Source organism: Nannospalax galili, unplaced genomic scaffold (assembly GCF_000622305.1).
Source record: "Nannospalax galili isolate Female #2095 unplaced genomic scaffold, S.galili_v1.0 scaffold1477, whole genome shotgun sequence".
Taxonomy (NCBI): Eukaryota; Metazoa; Chordata; class Mammalia; order Rodentia; family Spalacidae; genus Nannospalax; species Nannospalax galili.
In genome coordinates, this window is record NW_008339642.1 from 104,850 (window position 1) to 121,972 (window position 17,123).

Here is a 17,123-nt window from a genome sequence, read left to right on the forward strand (position 1 = left end):
TGCAATGCCCGAGGAGGTCAGAAGAGGCTGTTGGATCCCCTGGGACTGGAGTTACGGATGGTTGTTAGCTGCTGTGTGGGTGCTGGGACTCAAACCCAGGTCTTCTGCAAGAACAACCAGTGTTCTTAACCACTGAGCCATCTCTCCAGCCCCAAGGTTTACCCAATTTCTAAGTATCAGTAAAAGTACTACTCACTCTTTATTGCCAAGTAGCAGTCCATGATGTGTATGAATCATAATTTGTTTATCACCTGTTGTTGGCTATTTGGTGATTTCTAGTGTTTGCATTGTGATTAAAACTGATAAAGACAGGGCTGGAGAGATGGCTCAGCAGTTAAGAACACTGGTTGTTCTTGCAGATGACCTAGGTTCAAATCCCAGCACCCGCATGGCAGCTAACAACTGTACAGAACACCAGTTCCAGGGGATCCAACAGCCTCTTCTGTCCTCCACAGGCATTGTATGACATAGGTGTACTTACCGACATGTAGGCAATACATGGCATGCACATAAAATAAAAATAATGAATAAAATAAACAACTAAAAAAACTGATAAAGACAGGTGTAATGTCACATGCCTTAATCCAGCATGTGGGAGGATAAGGAGGAAAATCAGGAGCTCAAGGGCAACCTGACCTCATTTACACAGTAAGTTCTACACCAGTCGAACCTAACTGGGATCCTTTCTCAAAAAAAAAAAAAAAAAAGCTGTTAAGAACATTTGTGTATGAGCCTTTGTACAGACATGTACTTTTGTACTTTCATTGTCTTGGGGAAAAACAACAACCTAGGAGTGAAATTCTAGAGTTATATGGTAAGTCTACATTTAATAATTGTTGTCCTCAAAGCTGTTTGTAAGTCTCACACCTCTGGGATCTGGCTGGCCTGTGACACTGGGGGTAACGAAAGACAGCAGGGTGCGTGAGTGTGCTTTGGCATTCTCCAGTTCAGGGCTTTGCTACTGTCATGTGAACAAGTCCAAACTACCAGGCTAGAAGGCAAAAGACCAATGGGGGAAAAATGAGCCATTCTACCCACAGCGGTACTGGACCAGCCCACATCATACTCAACAGCTGGTCTGGGCCATGTAAATGAGCCCAGTGGGGATCAGATCTTTCCAACCAAAGGCAGGCTACACAGCCAATATCAGAACTGTAAGCTCAGGGAACTCTTCTTGCTTTGTTATGAGGTGAATGCTAACTGATACATTGATTGGTTAGGGAAACAGTTTCCTTCCCATTAAGAGTCTGCAGATTTCCCTCCTACAACTTTTCCTTACCCTCATGAATCGCATTTTTGGCTTTTTGTACTTCATTTTAGTCTTTCTTTAACTCAGCTGCCTGTTAGGCACTAATTCTCTCTCATTCCTACCCTCAATTTGCCTTAAGTTCCAGTATCCACTGTATTTGGAGATAAGGTCTTTATGGGATAATTAGGTCAGAATGAGTCTGTTAGGGTGGAAAGGAATCCAATCTGATTTTTGTCTTTGTCAGAGAGGAAATTTAGACACACATTCATCAGGAATGTGATAGCATACAGAGAGAAGATGCCACTTAGGCACAGCTGGGAAGCAGCCTATCAGCCCAGCAGAAAGGCCTCAGGAGAAGCCATGCCTGCCGACACCTCCTTCCTGAACTCTAGCCTCCAAAACTGTTCACCAGTCCATGGTGTTTTGTTATAGCAGCCTTAGATGATTTTCACTGCCTGTGGGAAAAATGATGCATCAAATTTCCAAGCATTTTCCCCTGATAACCACTCTGATAGTCTTCAGTTTTTAAGAGAAAAAATAAACACATTATTCTAAAACAAACTCAGTGTCCTAAAGGTGTCAAAGTCAAAAATAACTTCACCAGTTTTGGGGAAACGATATAAAAACTTTGATTCCCAAGGCCACTCTGAGAGGGAAGCCCTGTCAGCTTTGTTATGTCTCCTTGTAGTGTGCAATTTTGTTGCTGTTCTCCCTGCCGAGAACAGGCAGAGAACGAATATCCTGAAACCTTTCCTGAATCATTTCAGTAACTGAAAATGGCAGCTATTGGTGTCTGCCATTGATCTGAAAGAACACATCCATGCAGGGGAGTTTCTTGTTGAAGTGGTTCAATGGGATTTCACTATTGCTAGTCATGCCACTCCTGCAGGGAAACACTGTCATTGAGAGAGAACGAGACAGGAAGCTGTGACCTACACGTCCCCTGAAACTGCTAGACAATGGCTGCCCCATGGAATACCCTCTGAGAGTGAGCCACCCCTTTGGAATACTTAATAACTGCCATGTATTGAACACTATGATCCAGGTCTTCTCTAAGAGCAGGGGCTTGTTTCATGCTGTCATTAGTATCTGATAGGAATTTCATTCTCACTGTGAAGTCATATCATAATATCCCATCAAGTGGTGGTAAAGGCCAAGTGGCCTTGACCTTAGAGGTAGACCTGACTTCCATATGTTCCCTTTGTCAGACCTGGTGGCATGTACTGCCCTCAGGGATCTGGTTCTTGGAGTTATCTAAGCAGCCCCTGGAGAGGGGCTCCTGGTCAGCCTGCACTTCCAGATGTGCCAGGGCAGATTTTTCCTATGTAAGGGGGGCTTGGGAACTTCAGTCTAACTTCCTTCTCTAAACTTCTCTCAATCTAGCCTCTAGGTAGGAAAACAACTGTCTTGCCCATGCACAAAGCAGCACCTCTCCTCAGGAGAACCTGAATGAGCCCACGTTAACCTTCTGAGCCTTTGTAGATGGCCTGGTTCTTTACCCCTAAGCCACTTCTTACTCTAAGGTGTCTAACCCACACTATCATTTGAATTTTTGACTCATTGCTCTAGGGTCATGAGAGTTGAATACACAAACACACACACACACACTTCCTTTTTTGTGTATATACATGTGTACATGTTCCTGTTTGGCATGTGTATGGGTTCCTGTGTGTGCACACCTGCAGATGCCAGAGGTTGATGTCAGATGGCCTCTTTTCACTCTCCACTGTATTTTTTGACACAGAGCTCTTAACACACCAGAGATCACTGAATGGTGGGATCAGCTGGGCACCAAGCTCTAGGGATCTGTGTATTTCCACTCTGACCCCTCCACCCCACTTGATAGTTTTTTATCGAGGTTTCTAATGCATGACCTTAAAGTTACAGAGCTGCACTGCTATTCCTGGCTTTTACTTGGGTGACCAAGACTTGGATTCAGACCCTCATTCCTGCACAACAGGCACTTTACTCACTGAGCCTTCTTCCCAGCTCCCCAGGTACCTCTTTCTAACTGCATGTCAGAGAGAGGCTTAGATAAAGAAACGTGTCCCTTACTCACATCTTCGTATACTGTTACAGTGTCAGGGGCTAAAGCACTTTTCTCCCATCTATCAGGAGCAATCACTCAGCCTCTATTAGATGAAGACTTTAAGGAACATCTGGAAATGCTTAAAGAGTAGTTACTGGGGATTCACAGGCTAAGAGTTCTTCCCAAAAGGAAAATCCCACGTAGTCCCTGCAATTCTCAAAGGAACAAACTAGAGGTCAAATATTCTGGAAACAAGTGTGACTCATCCCAGCAACTGGTTCCAGAAAAATCAGCGGCCTTCTTCCTTTCTCTCCCAAACCTGGTTTTGGTGCCTGTATCGCAGCTTTCTTATACTATACATAAGAGAGGGTTTTTCAAAAATTATTTATATAATTGAAGATGACAACTAATGGAGTTGAAACATGTGCATAAATGAGAACAACGAACACTTATCAATGCAAAGGGTAAGGCTGTAGTTTTGCTTATTTCCCAAAGGCTTCTAGAACAGAGGCCCTTGGATTTATAATGAGCAGCTTAACAACCAGGAGCCAGTGAACTGGTTTTGCTTTGAAATGCAACACTGTAGTTGGATCAAGGTTTCTAATGCGTGACCTTCAGCAAGGGGGCCTTTTGAATTCCAGCCTGCCTGTAACATTCCACATACACCAGAAAACCGTAGCAGTTCCTGCTTTCTTCTGAGGTACAATACCATACTCAAGAATCTGTACTAGACAAAACAATAAGGTTAGTTAGAAGAAAGAACAACAGCCAAACAATACTAGAAAAAATAGAGGTTCAAGACTTTTTAGATTTCAAAACTTACTAAAAAGGTCTAGTAATCAAAACTCGGTGATATTAGCAAAAGGATGAAGATACGCAACAGCGCGGTACAACTGAGAAGCCCACACAGTGATGCCAAGGAGATCTTGACAAATTCACTCAGCGGGGAAAGAGGTCTCTTCACCAGATGGTCCTGCAACAACTGGGTATGCACAGAATGAATGGTGTCAGAAGGTCGAAGAAAATGGGGAAGTCTTACAGCAAACCCTCATGAGCAAAGATTCTTACATATGACAATGAAACCTGAATAGATCTGAAATATGAAAAAGAAGAATCAGTGAAGAAAATGAAAACTTAATCTCATCAAAATTGAAAATCTTTATCAAAAGATATGTTTTTTTAAAAAAATAATATACAAAATGGGAAAAAGACCTCCAAGTTACATGTGATAAGGATCAAATATCCAGAACATCTGTGAAGAACTCTTAACACTGATTCTATAGCAGAAAGGCAAATAATCCACTTTACAAATAGGCGGGGGATGCAAATAGGCCACTTCTCCATGGAAGATTTACAAATGGCCACTAAACAATGAAAAGTACAGGATATGATTAGTCATTAGAGAACAGAGATAAAAACTAGGCTGAGGTTACAGCTCAGTTGGCAGAGTGCCTGCCTAGCATGAACAAAGTCCAGGTTCTGCATAAACTGGGTGTGGTGGTGAATGACTGTAATCCCAGCACAGGAGGCACAGACTAGAGGATCAAAAGTTCAACATCATCCTCAGCTAATGGTGAGTTTGAGGCCAACATGTGATACATAAAACCCTACCTCAAAAACATTAAAACTACAGTGAGATACTATTTCATATCCACTAGGATTGGCTACACTTTAGAAGAAAAGGAAGGAAACTGTGCGAGGACAAGAATTAGAAACAACTAGATTGGCAACCTCACAGCTGCTGGTAGGAATCAAGTTTGCAGTCACTGTAGCTCTTCAAAGGGTTAAATGTAGAGTTACTGTATGTAAAATTTCACCCCTAATTTCACACGTTCACAAGTGCCCTATTCACAACAGTCCATAGACGGAAACAGTGAATGCCCATCAGTGGATGAACAGATCAATGGCAGTATATACATGTAATTATTTAGATACAAGAAAGAATGAAATACAGATACAAGTCACCATAGGAATGGACTTTTAAAGCATGACATCTAGTGAAAGAAGGTAGACACAGAAGATCACATACTGCGTGGTCCTATTTATACAAACTGTTGAAGGCAGGTAACTTCATATAGATACAATGCAAACTGACACTTGTTGGGGCTGAGCAAGAGGAAAGTACAGAGAAACCGGATAATAGGCATGGGGCTTTCTCTGCAAGTGATGCACGTGTTTTGGAACTAGATAGAGGTGGTGGCTGTATAAATGAACTGTCCAGCTTAAAATGGTTCATTTTTATAATGTGAATTTCACTTGAATTAAAAAGAAACCAAGGGAAGAAGAAAAGACAGACAAAGACCAGGCAAAGCAGCCATGTTTTCCAATGTGGCAGAAACGGACCCTCCGGAAGGCTAGTGGTAGAGCTGGTCAGTGTGGGAAGGGGAAACAGGAAAGAAATTCTATTCTATGATGCCTAAAAGAGTGGTTTGACAACAAAGATGGTCCTCATAACTGAAGAGGGTCATTTGTATGTGTCCTAGAGCCTGTAGAAATGTCACTGTGCAGGGTCCCAGAGGGCAGAGTATCACTGGGCCAAAGAAGAGCACCTCAGGCTCACCCCTCTGCAGATGCTCTACTTGTACAGAAAAAAGGGCAGACAGGTTTGGAGGAAGAGAAAGAGGGGGTTAATCAGAAAATATTCCTGAGCCTCATGAGACAGTCTCGTTTTCTATCGACAGCCACAGGAAAGCAAGGCCAAGAAAATGGGAATGAAGATGTTCAGTACTCACTATATGGCCGTTCTTAGAGGCACCGCCCCATACCGGCACTGCCAAAGCCACTGGAATCAGTGGTAGCCTGCACTTTTACACATGGGCAAACCAACGACCTCTTCAGAGTTCACCTTTTTCCTACCACTCCCACATGTACCCAGCCAAGTGACAATTTTAAAATCACCCGATTTTTCAGTAAACTTAATTCCATGAGAAAAGTAAGTTTGAATTCTAGTTCCCCACAGGCTCAACAAGGACTCCTTCATGTTTACAATGCAAAAGTTATCTTCAATAGCTCCAGAGCACTGCATTATGAAACATACTGCCATTGCATCTGTTTATTTGTCACAGAGCTGATTTTTCTTGTATCTTGGTTGCTTTTTGTCAACCTGACACAAATGTGTCATCTGGGAAGAAGAGGGAGCCTATATTGAGGAATTGTCTCCATCAGTTTAGCCTGTAGGCATGTGTGTGACACATTTTCTTAATTGTTAACCAATGTAGGAGGGCCCAGCCTATACTACTGTAAATACAAGCTCTAGGCAGGTGGGCCTGGGCTCAATAAAAGACATAGCTGAGCAAGTTAGGGGAAGCAAGCCAGTAAGTAGGGTTCCTTTATAGTCTCTGTTTCAGTTCCTGCCTTGAGTTCCTGCCTTGACTTTCTCTAGTGTTGGATTATGACCTGGAAGTTTTAAGATAAAACAAACCTTTACCCCCCAAGATGCTTTTGGTCATGGTGTTTACCACAGCAATAGAAAGTAACTAGAACATCCAGACTACCAGAATTCTATAAAATCTGAAGTCCTCTAGAAGGCCTCACACAGTCATGCTGTCACCAGCAGAGCCACTAGAACCATCCTCCAACTGTTCTCTTCCTGCTTTGGTGACACTTGAGTCCCCTGACAAGCGGCAGAACATGGAAAGGAAGGGAGCAGCTGATGTGAGAGGTGCTGTAGCCCAGCATCACCAGTGATTTCCTCCCCTGGGAGAGTTTCAGTACTCAGTCCCCTTCATGCTGCCTCTTCCCACCTGAGGACAGCACACAAGGTGCCCCAATCTGCTTTTCATTGCAGAAAAACAGATGAAGCTTTTCAAATGCAACAATTTCTAGCTGCTTAAGCACGTTATTGACATAACCTCCACCCAAAAAAATGAAAGAAAGAAAAAGGGAAAAAAGAGTATTAGAAAGCTCATGTGTATGTATGTGTGTGTTGCTGGAAATTGAACCTAAGGCCTTGCACAAGTGCTCTATCACTTGGCAACAGCCGCAATCCAATGTTTTATTTTATTCTTGCAGAACTGGAAATGAAGCCAAGGCCTTACGCATGCTAGGTAAGTGCTCTACCTATGAGCTACATTTTGCTAATTTTCACTCCTTTTTATAGATACAGCCCTAGGATGGGAATCACTTCGCCTGCTGCTGAGGAGAGTATCCATACTCTATACTTAGAAAAGATCCCAGACATCCAGTTTACATGGGACATGTAAAATGGGCGAGGGACAAGAAGCCTGTCTATGGCGTAGGTCCTGATGGGCAGCCCTGCCAAACAAACTTGAACAGTCTTAGCCCAGCGAATTCCACAGCAGCATGCTCACATTCAATAGTGAAAGCTTCGGCCAGGAAACCACCAGCTGTCAAGCCGAAGCTGAACTCATTAATGACTTTTCTGTACTGGGCCATCAGACCATTTCCTGTTCTTTCAAAGTCTGAGGGGAAACTGAAGCTGGAACACAACAATGTGAGCACAACCTCTGTCAAGCTCTATTGAGAGGCCAGATGAGTATAAGCCTGTCCTCTGGCTGCAACTCTGGTTTTACAAATGTATCCTGCTATGATTTTTGCCCAATGTTTCTCTTCTCTAAGATTTTATTTATTGTAAATTTTTTAATTGAATTTTTGTATATTTTGCACAGAACATCTTAATCATCTTCATACCACCCTTCCTCATTGACCCCCCTCTCATAGCCCCCCAACTGGAATTCATACATTCTGTCATTTGTGTTAAGGCCTATCGAGTCAAATTAGTATACCCAGATGTCCTCAGTGCAAGTTCATCCACTGAGGTCTAGTCAGCCTATCTTGAGTCCCTCCCTTAATGAAGCTCAGCAGTTCCTTACCCAGCAGTAATCAGTGGCCAATAGTTCTTCGGCTACGACTGGGGCCTGCTGTCCATTTCCACAGTTCTATGCTGGGTTTTTGTCTGCTTGAGTTTGCATGAGTCTTGTGCATGCTGACACCATTGCTGTCATATGTGCAGGATCATATGGGCAAGGTCCCAAGAGCCCATAAGACTCTATTTCCATATGGTCATGAACCTTCTCCCCTGGTTCTTACAATCTTTCCATCCCCTCTTCCACAATGGTCCCTGAGCCCCGGGTAGGTGGATTTTAATACAGGAGTCCTGACCAAGGACTCACACTCTGCAGATTCTTATTCTCTATGCTTTGGCCAGTTGTGTCCTTATATGTTCATGGCCCTCTGTTGCATGAGGGAGCTTCATTGATGAGAGTTGAGAGAATCATTAGTATTCTCTCTATTCCTTTCACTATGTTTTGTGAGCCTTATGCACAGAGGTTCCATTGGAATTGTGTCACTTAGGGTGGGCAGTTCACAGACAAGTTGTTAAACTCTGTAATGATCTCCACCTACTGCAAAAGAAGCTTCTTTGATGACTGGTGACTGGGATACTTGTCTGTAAATATAAGGATCCATATTTTGTACCTAATAAGAAATTATATGTCTCTAGATATGACAGCCTTGGGGTTTTCTCTAACATCTATGACCTCTCCAGCCATGTGTATTTCACTATGTTATAGTACCACACATGAGTTCCCTCCCACTGAATGGGCTTTAAGTTCAAGTAGGTAGCTGTTGATTACCTCCAAGATAAAATTGCCACGCACCAATAGAGTTTGATATGACAAGTCATTGTAGTTATTAGGCCTTAAAGCTGGGGTTGCAGCATCAATTGATGTTCTCCCTTAGCAGCTTGCACAGTGCTCTCCAAAACTATGAGAGCTAGCCTTCAGGGAGGAGGTGTCCAGGTCACTTCCAGCTCCACTGCTCCAAGTCCTGTGTCCAAAGTATGGCCTGTCTTCAGCAATAGGGTCTTACCTTCAAGTTCTGGGAGGCAATCAAGGACTGTGGCAATAGCCTGTGTAATTTAGGGAGTCTCTTGAACTACCCTGCCAACTTGAAGGGAGGTTTCTCCTGTCTGGCACTATTTCTTGTTGTATAGCCTTCAGCTATACATATGCACTTATGTAGAGATATTGTATGTGTTATTCTTCAGTATGTTTTTGAACTAGTTGTTTATACTACCTAGGCATTATTGATCTCTCTTCTCCCTGTCTAACCCTCCCTCCATGTCCTCCCCAGTTAAATTAGCAGGGCATGGTGGCACACACCTTTAATCCTAGCAAAGATAGGACAATCTGTGAGATCTAGGCCATCCTGATCTCCATAGTGAGTTCCATGACAACTGGGGCTACAGACAGGGAGACTCTGTCTCTAAAAAACCAAAAAAGTTTTATTTTAAATTAAACACAAAATTTTTTAAGTATGTATATTCTTTTTATATTTTTTATTTTATGGGCATGAATGTTTTGCCTGCATGTATGTAAGTGCACAATGTGCATGCAATGCCCTCAGAGGCCAGAAGAAGGTGTCAGATCAGATCCTCTGGAACTGGAGTTACAGATGGTTGTTAGCTACCATGTGGATGCTGGGAACCGAACTTGGGTCTTCTGCAAGAGCAGCCAGTGCTCTTAACTGCTAAGCTATCTCTCTAACCCCAGAACATATATTTTTACAGTAGTAGTACAGCCAGGTACCTACCAACTAGATTTTACGAGTAACATTTTATTCTGCTAGCTTTTATGACTATCTAATCCTTTCAAGCATTTCACAATAGATAAGTTCCAGGACTGAGTGCACTTCACTTCAACTTTTACACAGCTGGCTTTTTAATCATTTCTTGGACAAAGTGGTTATTTTGCAAGAGGAAGGTGAGAAGGTAAAGTGAGAGAATGCTCACTGTGCACCTGGTGTCAAGCCCCAGGTCTGGTAAAAATGGCATTTTGCCAAAGAATGGGAACTCCTGTGAAAGACAGGAAGGACAATATCTGACACAATGTTGCCCTTAGTTCCTGTCAGAAAAATTATCTTCCAAAGGTCACGGAGTTTACCTCCTGCCCTTTTCCCCTCCATCTAATCATCCTTGGACAGGAAACCCAGTTGGGCATGGAAAACAAAAGACAGAGCGAGGGGGAGTCACCATGAAGATATAGGAGAGAAACCCAGCTACTGGTTAAAGTGGAGAAATCTCTCTTCTTAAAAAGGTATCCATGGGTGCTAAACATAAGCCCTTTTAATAAGGAATAAGGGTGAGAAGTTCTTTCTACCCTTTGTTCTGATCTGTTCTCTCTTGTCTCAGTTCCTCAACAAATCATGACAGGGAAGAAACTATTTGAGATGTGCCTTCTGCTTGGGAACCACTCTAAAGGTAGAAGGGAAGATAATGAAGGATGAATGGGAGCCGGGGCAGGCCAGCCACCCAAGGCCTAAGCAATATTAGACTTTGTTGGCCTAACTGACAGGGCAAGGGAAAAGGAGAGGGCTGCTGAGAATTATTCTGGGGCATGAGTTCTGCAGTCATGCTACAGGGTTTATCAGTGTGTTCAAGGGGCAAGATGTATAGCAGTGCAATCCAGAGCGTGTCTGATGGAGATGCGGAGGTATCATGTCTAAGGCCAAGTGATAAAGTGATGCTACTTCCACCAGTAAGCCAGAAAACCCATCCAGAGCCCAAGTAAAACATCACCTGTACCAAAGCCGTCCCACTGTGAGGAAGCCCAGAGTCGCTCATGAAGACATCCTAGAGAAAAAGATAGGCTGTGTAATGAGAGAGAGATGCCCAGTCAGCCTCTGGCTGCTCCAGGCTCTTATACCAAAGTCAGTAGCCAACTGACTGCATTGCATGAGGAGACCCTGGGCAAGAACTACACAGTGAAGCCCTCCCCAAACTGTTGACTCACAGAAAAAGGAGGTGTCAGAGAAGTCATTATTGTTATTTCAAGCCTCCCCATTTTCTTGTGAAGAATCTATAACCAGAGCTGACTCTAACAAATATAGGATCATGGTGATGCCTCTACACTGGTAGCAATCTGGTCACTCCCCACCTTCCTTATAGTATAATTAGCACAGCTATTTCATGAGACTACATGTACTCAAATTTTTCTAGACTCTTCCCCCAGTACATACCCCCAACACACACTTATGAAATCCAATTCTTTCTTTTAAATTCTTTCTTTTTGAAGTCTTTCCATATTCAACCCTCATTCCCCCAAAACTTAATCCTAGAATACTTCATTCCTAAAGGTCACCAGTGACATCTCACCTGCAAAATCCAGCTGTTTTGTCCTCAGTTGTTGTCTGCAAAGCTTTCAAGTGGACAGTAGCTCACCAGGATGGATAGGCTCACTGTGGCCGATTATCTGTGCTGCCTCACTTATTTATTGACTAGGGTCCCAATCTGGGAGAGTCCCAGCACTGACAAAGTCTTATCTCAAAGCCTTTTACCAGACATTTACATATCATTATAAACTTACACTGCTCAAATTTGTCCACTAGCCAAATGTTACTGAGGCCTTAAAGTACCACTATTCTGAATTAAATGTGTTATAAATAAAAAATACACAGGCGGATTGGGAATAGGGCTCAATTTGTAAGCTAAGGCCCTGAGTTCAATCGTCAGGGCCTACATAATATGGGGCATGGTGGAATGCATTTGTAAGTCTAGCACTGGGGAGGCAGAGACAGATTGATTCTCTGGGGCTGACTGACGAGCCAGCCCCACCTACTCAAGCTCAAGGTTCAGTGAGAGATCCTGAATCAAGAAAAAGGTAGATGGCATGACACCCAAGGTTGTTCTCTGGGCTACAAGCACACACACACACATGTGCACATGTACACACATACACACACACACACACACACAGATTCAAAATAGTTGAAAAAAAGCAGAACATTTCAATAATGTTTACACTGATTAAATATCTACTGATAATAATTTGGATATGCTAGGCTAAATACATTATTCAAATTAATTTAACCTATAATTTCAGACTTATCAGCCTTCAGCTTTGGCTGTTATGCTCTGTTTCTCTTCTTTACTGAGACTAGAAGATTGAGAGTTTAAAATTGGCATGCACAACTCACATGGTTGCTTTACTGGGCAGCACTGGTCTCAGAGTTCAGAAGGACAAACATGAACTTTTGTGTCATTTTGAAACTTAAGGTAACCAAGGAAATGCATTTCAGTTCCCTAAAAACTTTGTGAAAACATTTTCAAAGGATAGTTAAACAAGATAAGAACAAAAAAATAAGTCAGGCTGGGGATGTTGCTCAGTGGTAGAACACTTGCCTAGCATATAGAATAATGATATGATCATGCTGCTGCTGCTGCTGCTGCTGCTGCTGATGATGATGATGATAATAGTGGTGTTAACATGTAAACTTGGAAATGTTTCTCTCAAGAGTCATACTAATTATACAATCATATGGTATCTTTCCCTCTTTTTTCATGATACCAAAGTCATTATTCATAATAACACTGATTTAAGGAAAGCTTTGAAAGTCTAGATTTTTCTAACTCTAATACATGTAAAAATTCTACTGGCTGAAAATTACCTAGGTATCTTCAACACTGAAATCGTTTGAGGACTTGGATTTTGGAAGGAGTTGTTTACTGCATTCTCAATGGAAGAAAATGAATTGCACCTAACTTCTGAAGGGATGAAGAGCATAACCGCAGGAAGACAGGAGCAAGTGAAAGAAAGCAGATTGCTGTGTGGACCAAACACTCAGAGTCCCTCCCAGACACCACTGGGCTTTCAACTGTCCTCTGCTTCCTGGCCAGCCCTGGCATGCTTGACTTATAAGGGATGGCTCCTGAACTCTTATTCCCCTGAAACTTCTTAAGTGGAGCCCTTTTCCATCATTTCCATCATGGGAGCCTGTTCTCTTGCAGAGGGAGAGAACAGGGGTGCTGCACACAGCCAAAGGCTTTTGGGGTAAGGGGAAAGCTCAGCTTGGCTGCTGGAGCAGAGAGTACTCTTCAAGGCAATTGTGCTGAGGACCTCAGAGCTCCCTTCCGCTGGGCTAGCATTTTACTTCTACTCCCTTCCTTTCCTGCTTTTCCATGGTACCACTCTCTAGTTTCCTCTGAGATCCCTAATTAATAAACCACTTGTGAAGAAATCCTCATCTCAAATTCAATTCATTTTTTGTTGTGATGGTAGTTTGTGTTTTGAGACAAAATCTTGATCTATACCCCATGCTGGTCTTGAACTCATGACCCTCTTCTCCTTCTACAGCCTCCAGTCTTCACATATGACATACTCCCAGGCTGATCTCAAGAGTTCTGACTCAGTATGCTCTGAAAATGTGAAACCATAGGCTTCTGTGGTTGCTACTGCCATAGCATGAGTAAGAACAACTTCAATAATCAAGAGTGTGAAGTAATTGCAATCCACTATTCAAAAAGCAAGCCACATCTTTGTTCCGGAAACACATTACATGTGCCCAAGATTATAGGTCTTAGATTTTTAAAAAAGATGCTAATACATAATAATAGCATATATGGGTCTCCAGGTATAAGAGAAGTCAGGGTAGCATATAAGATTCTTACAAGGAAGGTATGTGTGTGGAGAGAGAAAGTGAGAGAATGAGTGAATGAGAGAGAGAGAGAGAGAGAGAGAGAGAGAGAAAGAGAAACAAAGACAGAGAAACATTAAGTTTGGTAAGCTACATATCTAATATTGTTATAAAGTCTAGATGTAATAAATATTTATTGAAAACAATTTAAAGTAATTCAGAAAGGAATAAAGTACCACAAACATTAGAGTTTTCAAGAGCCATATTTTAGGAGTCTTCCCTTTTTTTAAATCCAACCTTGAAAATGCCCTTTGGTTTGTCTAGACTCATAAATTTTTAACAACATGAAATAAGGGCAACCCACCTAAAGAGAGTTCATTTTGTTTGTTATATAACTTTAAGTTTTTTTAAGTTTATTGACTAACACTGGTAATAAGTTCAATGTGACATAAATAAAAAGGATCTAAAATACACAAAAACTAAAATATACTTCGAATGTACACTGTGGACATGAAAGGGCCAAAAAAACACTTAGGACTAGCATGTAGTCAGAAATAACTCACTGCGGGAATCCTGGAGAAATGAAACAGCGTTTCAAAACAAAACCAGCAATTCCGACTCCAGGTTCTAGATATTTCCATTTTTAGTATGGGAAGATGTTGTACAAAGAATCAAATTTCATTCAGTATGTTTTTAAAACTCCAAATTCAGAATATCTAACCACTGAGTGGTGCTTAACTGAGACCAAGTGCTTTTATTTGGGGAAGTGAATGGGGGGAATACAAAAGAATTCTCTCCAGATCATGAGGGTAAGACTATCACAATAGTCTTGACCAACAGCCAAGTGACCCCAAGTCTAAGCAGGTCCTATGGGGTAGGGAAAGGAAGGGGCCCAACATGATATCCACTGTCCTAGGACCAAGAGCTACCCAAAATCTTTATGAAATCAAGTATCAGTACTTACACCACTTAATATAGAATAATTTCTCCTAGAACTCATGCAACAAATTCTCCACTTTGCTCTCTTGACTCATGAATCAAGTATTTATATTAAACAGAGAACTCTTCATATCAGAAGTCATCATATACAGTTAAACTAATGAGAAATGACCTATCTGTGGGTAATATAACTGAAATACAAGTGGATAGTCCAGAAAAAAAATATAATCACAACAGAGTACAAAGCAAATGATAGATCTCTACTGATTTAAAGTCTTTAAATTTACTCAACACCCCTCAACTCTGCTGTGCTTACTAAGACAAGGCTTATTATGAGTCACCCTTGGGAGTGTAAAATATAGTGCACTTCACTAAAAATAGGTAGGAACATTCAATAATAAATCTACTTTCTTGATATTCTTATATCATTAAAGACTGATCATTTGGAGATGGGTCAGGTTATACAATCCTTCCCTCCCCTCACAGAAAGGCTGGAAGAAAATCAGCCAGGGTCAGTGCCAGGAGATAATGACACATCTGGCATGGCATGCAGTGTAGAAGGAGAGTGACATTAAAAGCCCCGGATTCTGACTGCACCTATTAAGAGGAACAGCAAAGTTGTAGGTTCATTGCACTGTAAAATGACTTCTTGCCCCTTAAAGTTAGAAGGGGCAGGCAAGACATATAACAGCAATGATAAGGGGATCAGAAGAAAGCAGTCTCTCAGCTAGGATCTGGCACTAGCATAAAGCATTGGAAAGTTCATTTGTAAATGAAACAAATCAGCCATATGAAGGTATTTCTGGCTCTGTATCAGCATCTCATGAAGGATGTGTAAAGTTAGAAGAGTATCGAAGAAACTGACTGACATTACCCCCACAGGTAGTCGCCCATAAATAAACTCTGTGAAGGAACATGGCTATGATTTTCCAGAGTGGTGGGAATATTTTAAACAAAGCCCATGGAGGACTAAAAGTCACATCGCTTTTTCCTCAATAGCACCAAATGCACTAAATGAAGGCAGCACTACCACAAGAAGCAAGCAGAATATTAGCAAAAAATACAGCACTCAAGTCAGTGGAAGATCAGTAAAATGGAACCTAAAAAATGCCAGGAGATTATACTTGACTTTGCACCACATCAAATAAAAATGTGATGCATCAGTTTTATGAGATACCGGATGAAGATACTTGTTTTGTAGGTCCAAAGTTCCAGAAACCCATCAATATAATTCTTCCCCAGGGGCCACAGGGTACTCACCAGGCAGCTCGGGACCAACAGCAAGGGATGTCCACTTGATCAAACCCAGGGCACAGTCCCCTGCAATGTGAGCAGACAGAGATAAGACAATGCTGAGGTCTTTCAGAGTTCTCTTGCAGAAAAAGTCTTGGACTTCAAAATCAGAATTTACTATATATTTCTTAAATACACGATGAGGCTGTATTAAGGAATTAGTGACATTAGACTTAGACGACAGAGATGCAGACTCCTCACATTAAATTATTTGATGCTACATGGGTTTATATACCGTCTATGATGGTGCTGAGATCCCCCACAAACCCTTAACTTTGTAGAATTAGGCAGCAACTGAACAATAAGGCTACCTAAGACCTACTGCAGTGAACATGACTGCCTCTTCCTGATTAGTAGTAAAATATCCTCAGATGAACTGTAATTGCAAAAAATCTTTCAAATGTCCTTAGATGAACCATCATTGGAAAGAACCTTCCCAAGCAGCACAGTGCTGAACAGAAATGATTTACAATGAAATTGCATCTGTCTACAAAGAGTCATTTCAATTTGTGTTTCTATATTTTCTTTATTAATAGGTTGCTTGCATCAATTTTTTTACTAGATTTCTGGCTACAATTTAGATCTTAAGACTGTTCCAATTGGTAGCAAGAAGAAAAGTCCCAGTTGGTATCAGAAGTATGCAGAAGAGGAAGGCCAGCCACACGGGGGAAGCAGGGAAAGGTGTTAAAAGCCGTCATGAAGATCTGGACGATGATGTCTTTGATAGTTTGAATTTGAAGTCTTGAGCATTATGTAATGGAGGTGACAGTGGGAAGGGACCTCAGTACAAGACAAAACTATATCAAGAAATTGAAAGCAGCAGATCTGGATCTAAAGGGGTCGCTATAGACACAACAAAGCTTGTGAACGCTGGGCTCTAGCATACACTGAAGACGCTGAAGCACAGGTGCCCTGACCAGGGTTACTCCTATGGTATACCTACCTCGTGGAATTCATCACTACTCCTGTATTCATTTATGTTTGTAATTATACATGAACATGTGACTGGAGATGCTGCTCTGGCAGGGATTATGTGTATTCTGAAATCCATCATTACCTGCCTAGCACCAAGCACAGGGCTTGGCACTAAACAGGTGCTCAGCAAATCATTGTTGAATGCGTTAAATTGTTAAGTGATCCACCCAGAACAGAGACATTAAATTTAGTAACTCTCTTATACTTCTAAACAGGCCGAGGTCTTAAGAAGCTGATGGGTTAGTTACCCTGTCAGACCTTTTTTTT

The 17,123-nt window shown here is 41.8% G+C and overlaps 1 long non-coding RNA gene across 2 annotated transcripts in view; it reads right to left on the reverse strand.

Moving 5' to 3' along the window:
* Window positions 1-17,123, reverse strand: part of LOC108490928 — a 259,918-nt gene that overhangs the window by 76,916 nt on the left and 165,879 nt on the right. For both annotated transcript variants that reach the window (XR_003849755.1, XR_001872467.2), the window contains exon 2: window positions 15,849-15,908. This is a non-coding gene — a long non-coding RNA (uncharacterized LOC108490928). The remainder of the gene's footprint in view (window positions 1-15,848; window positions 15,909-17,123) is intronic.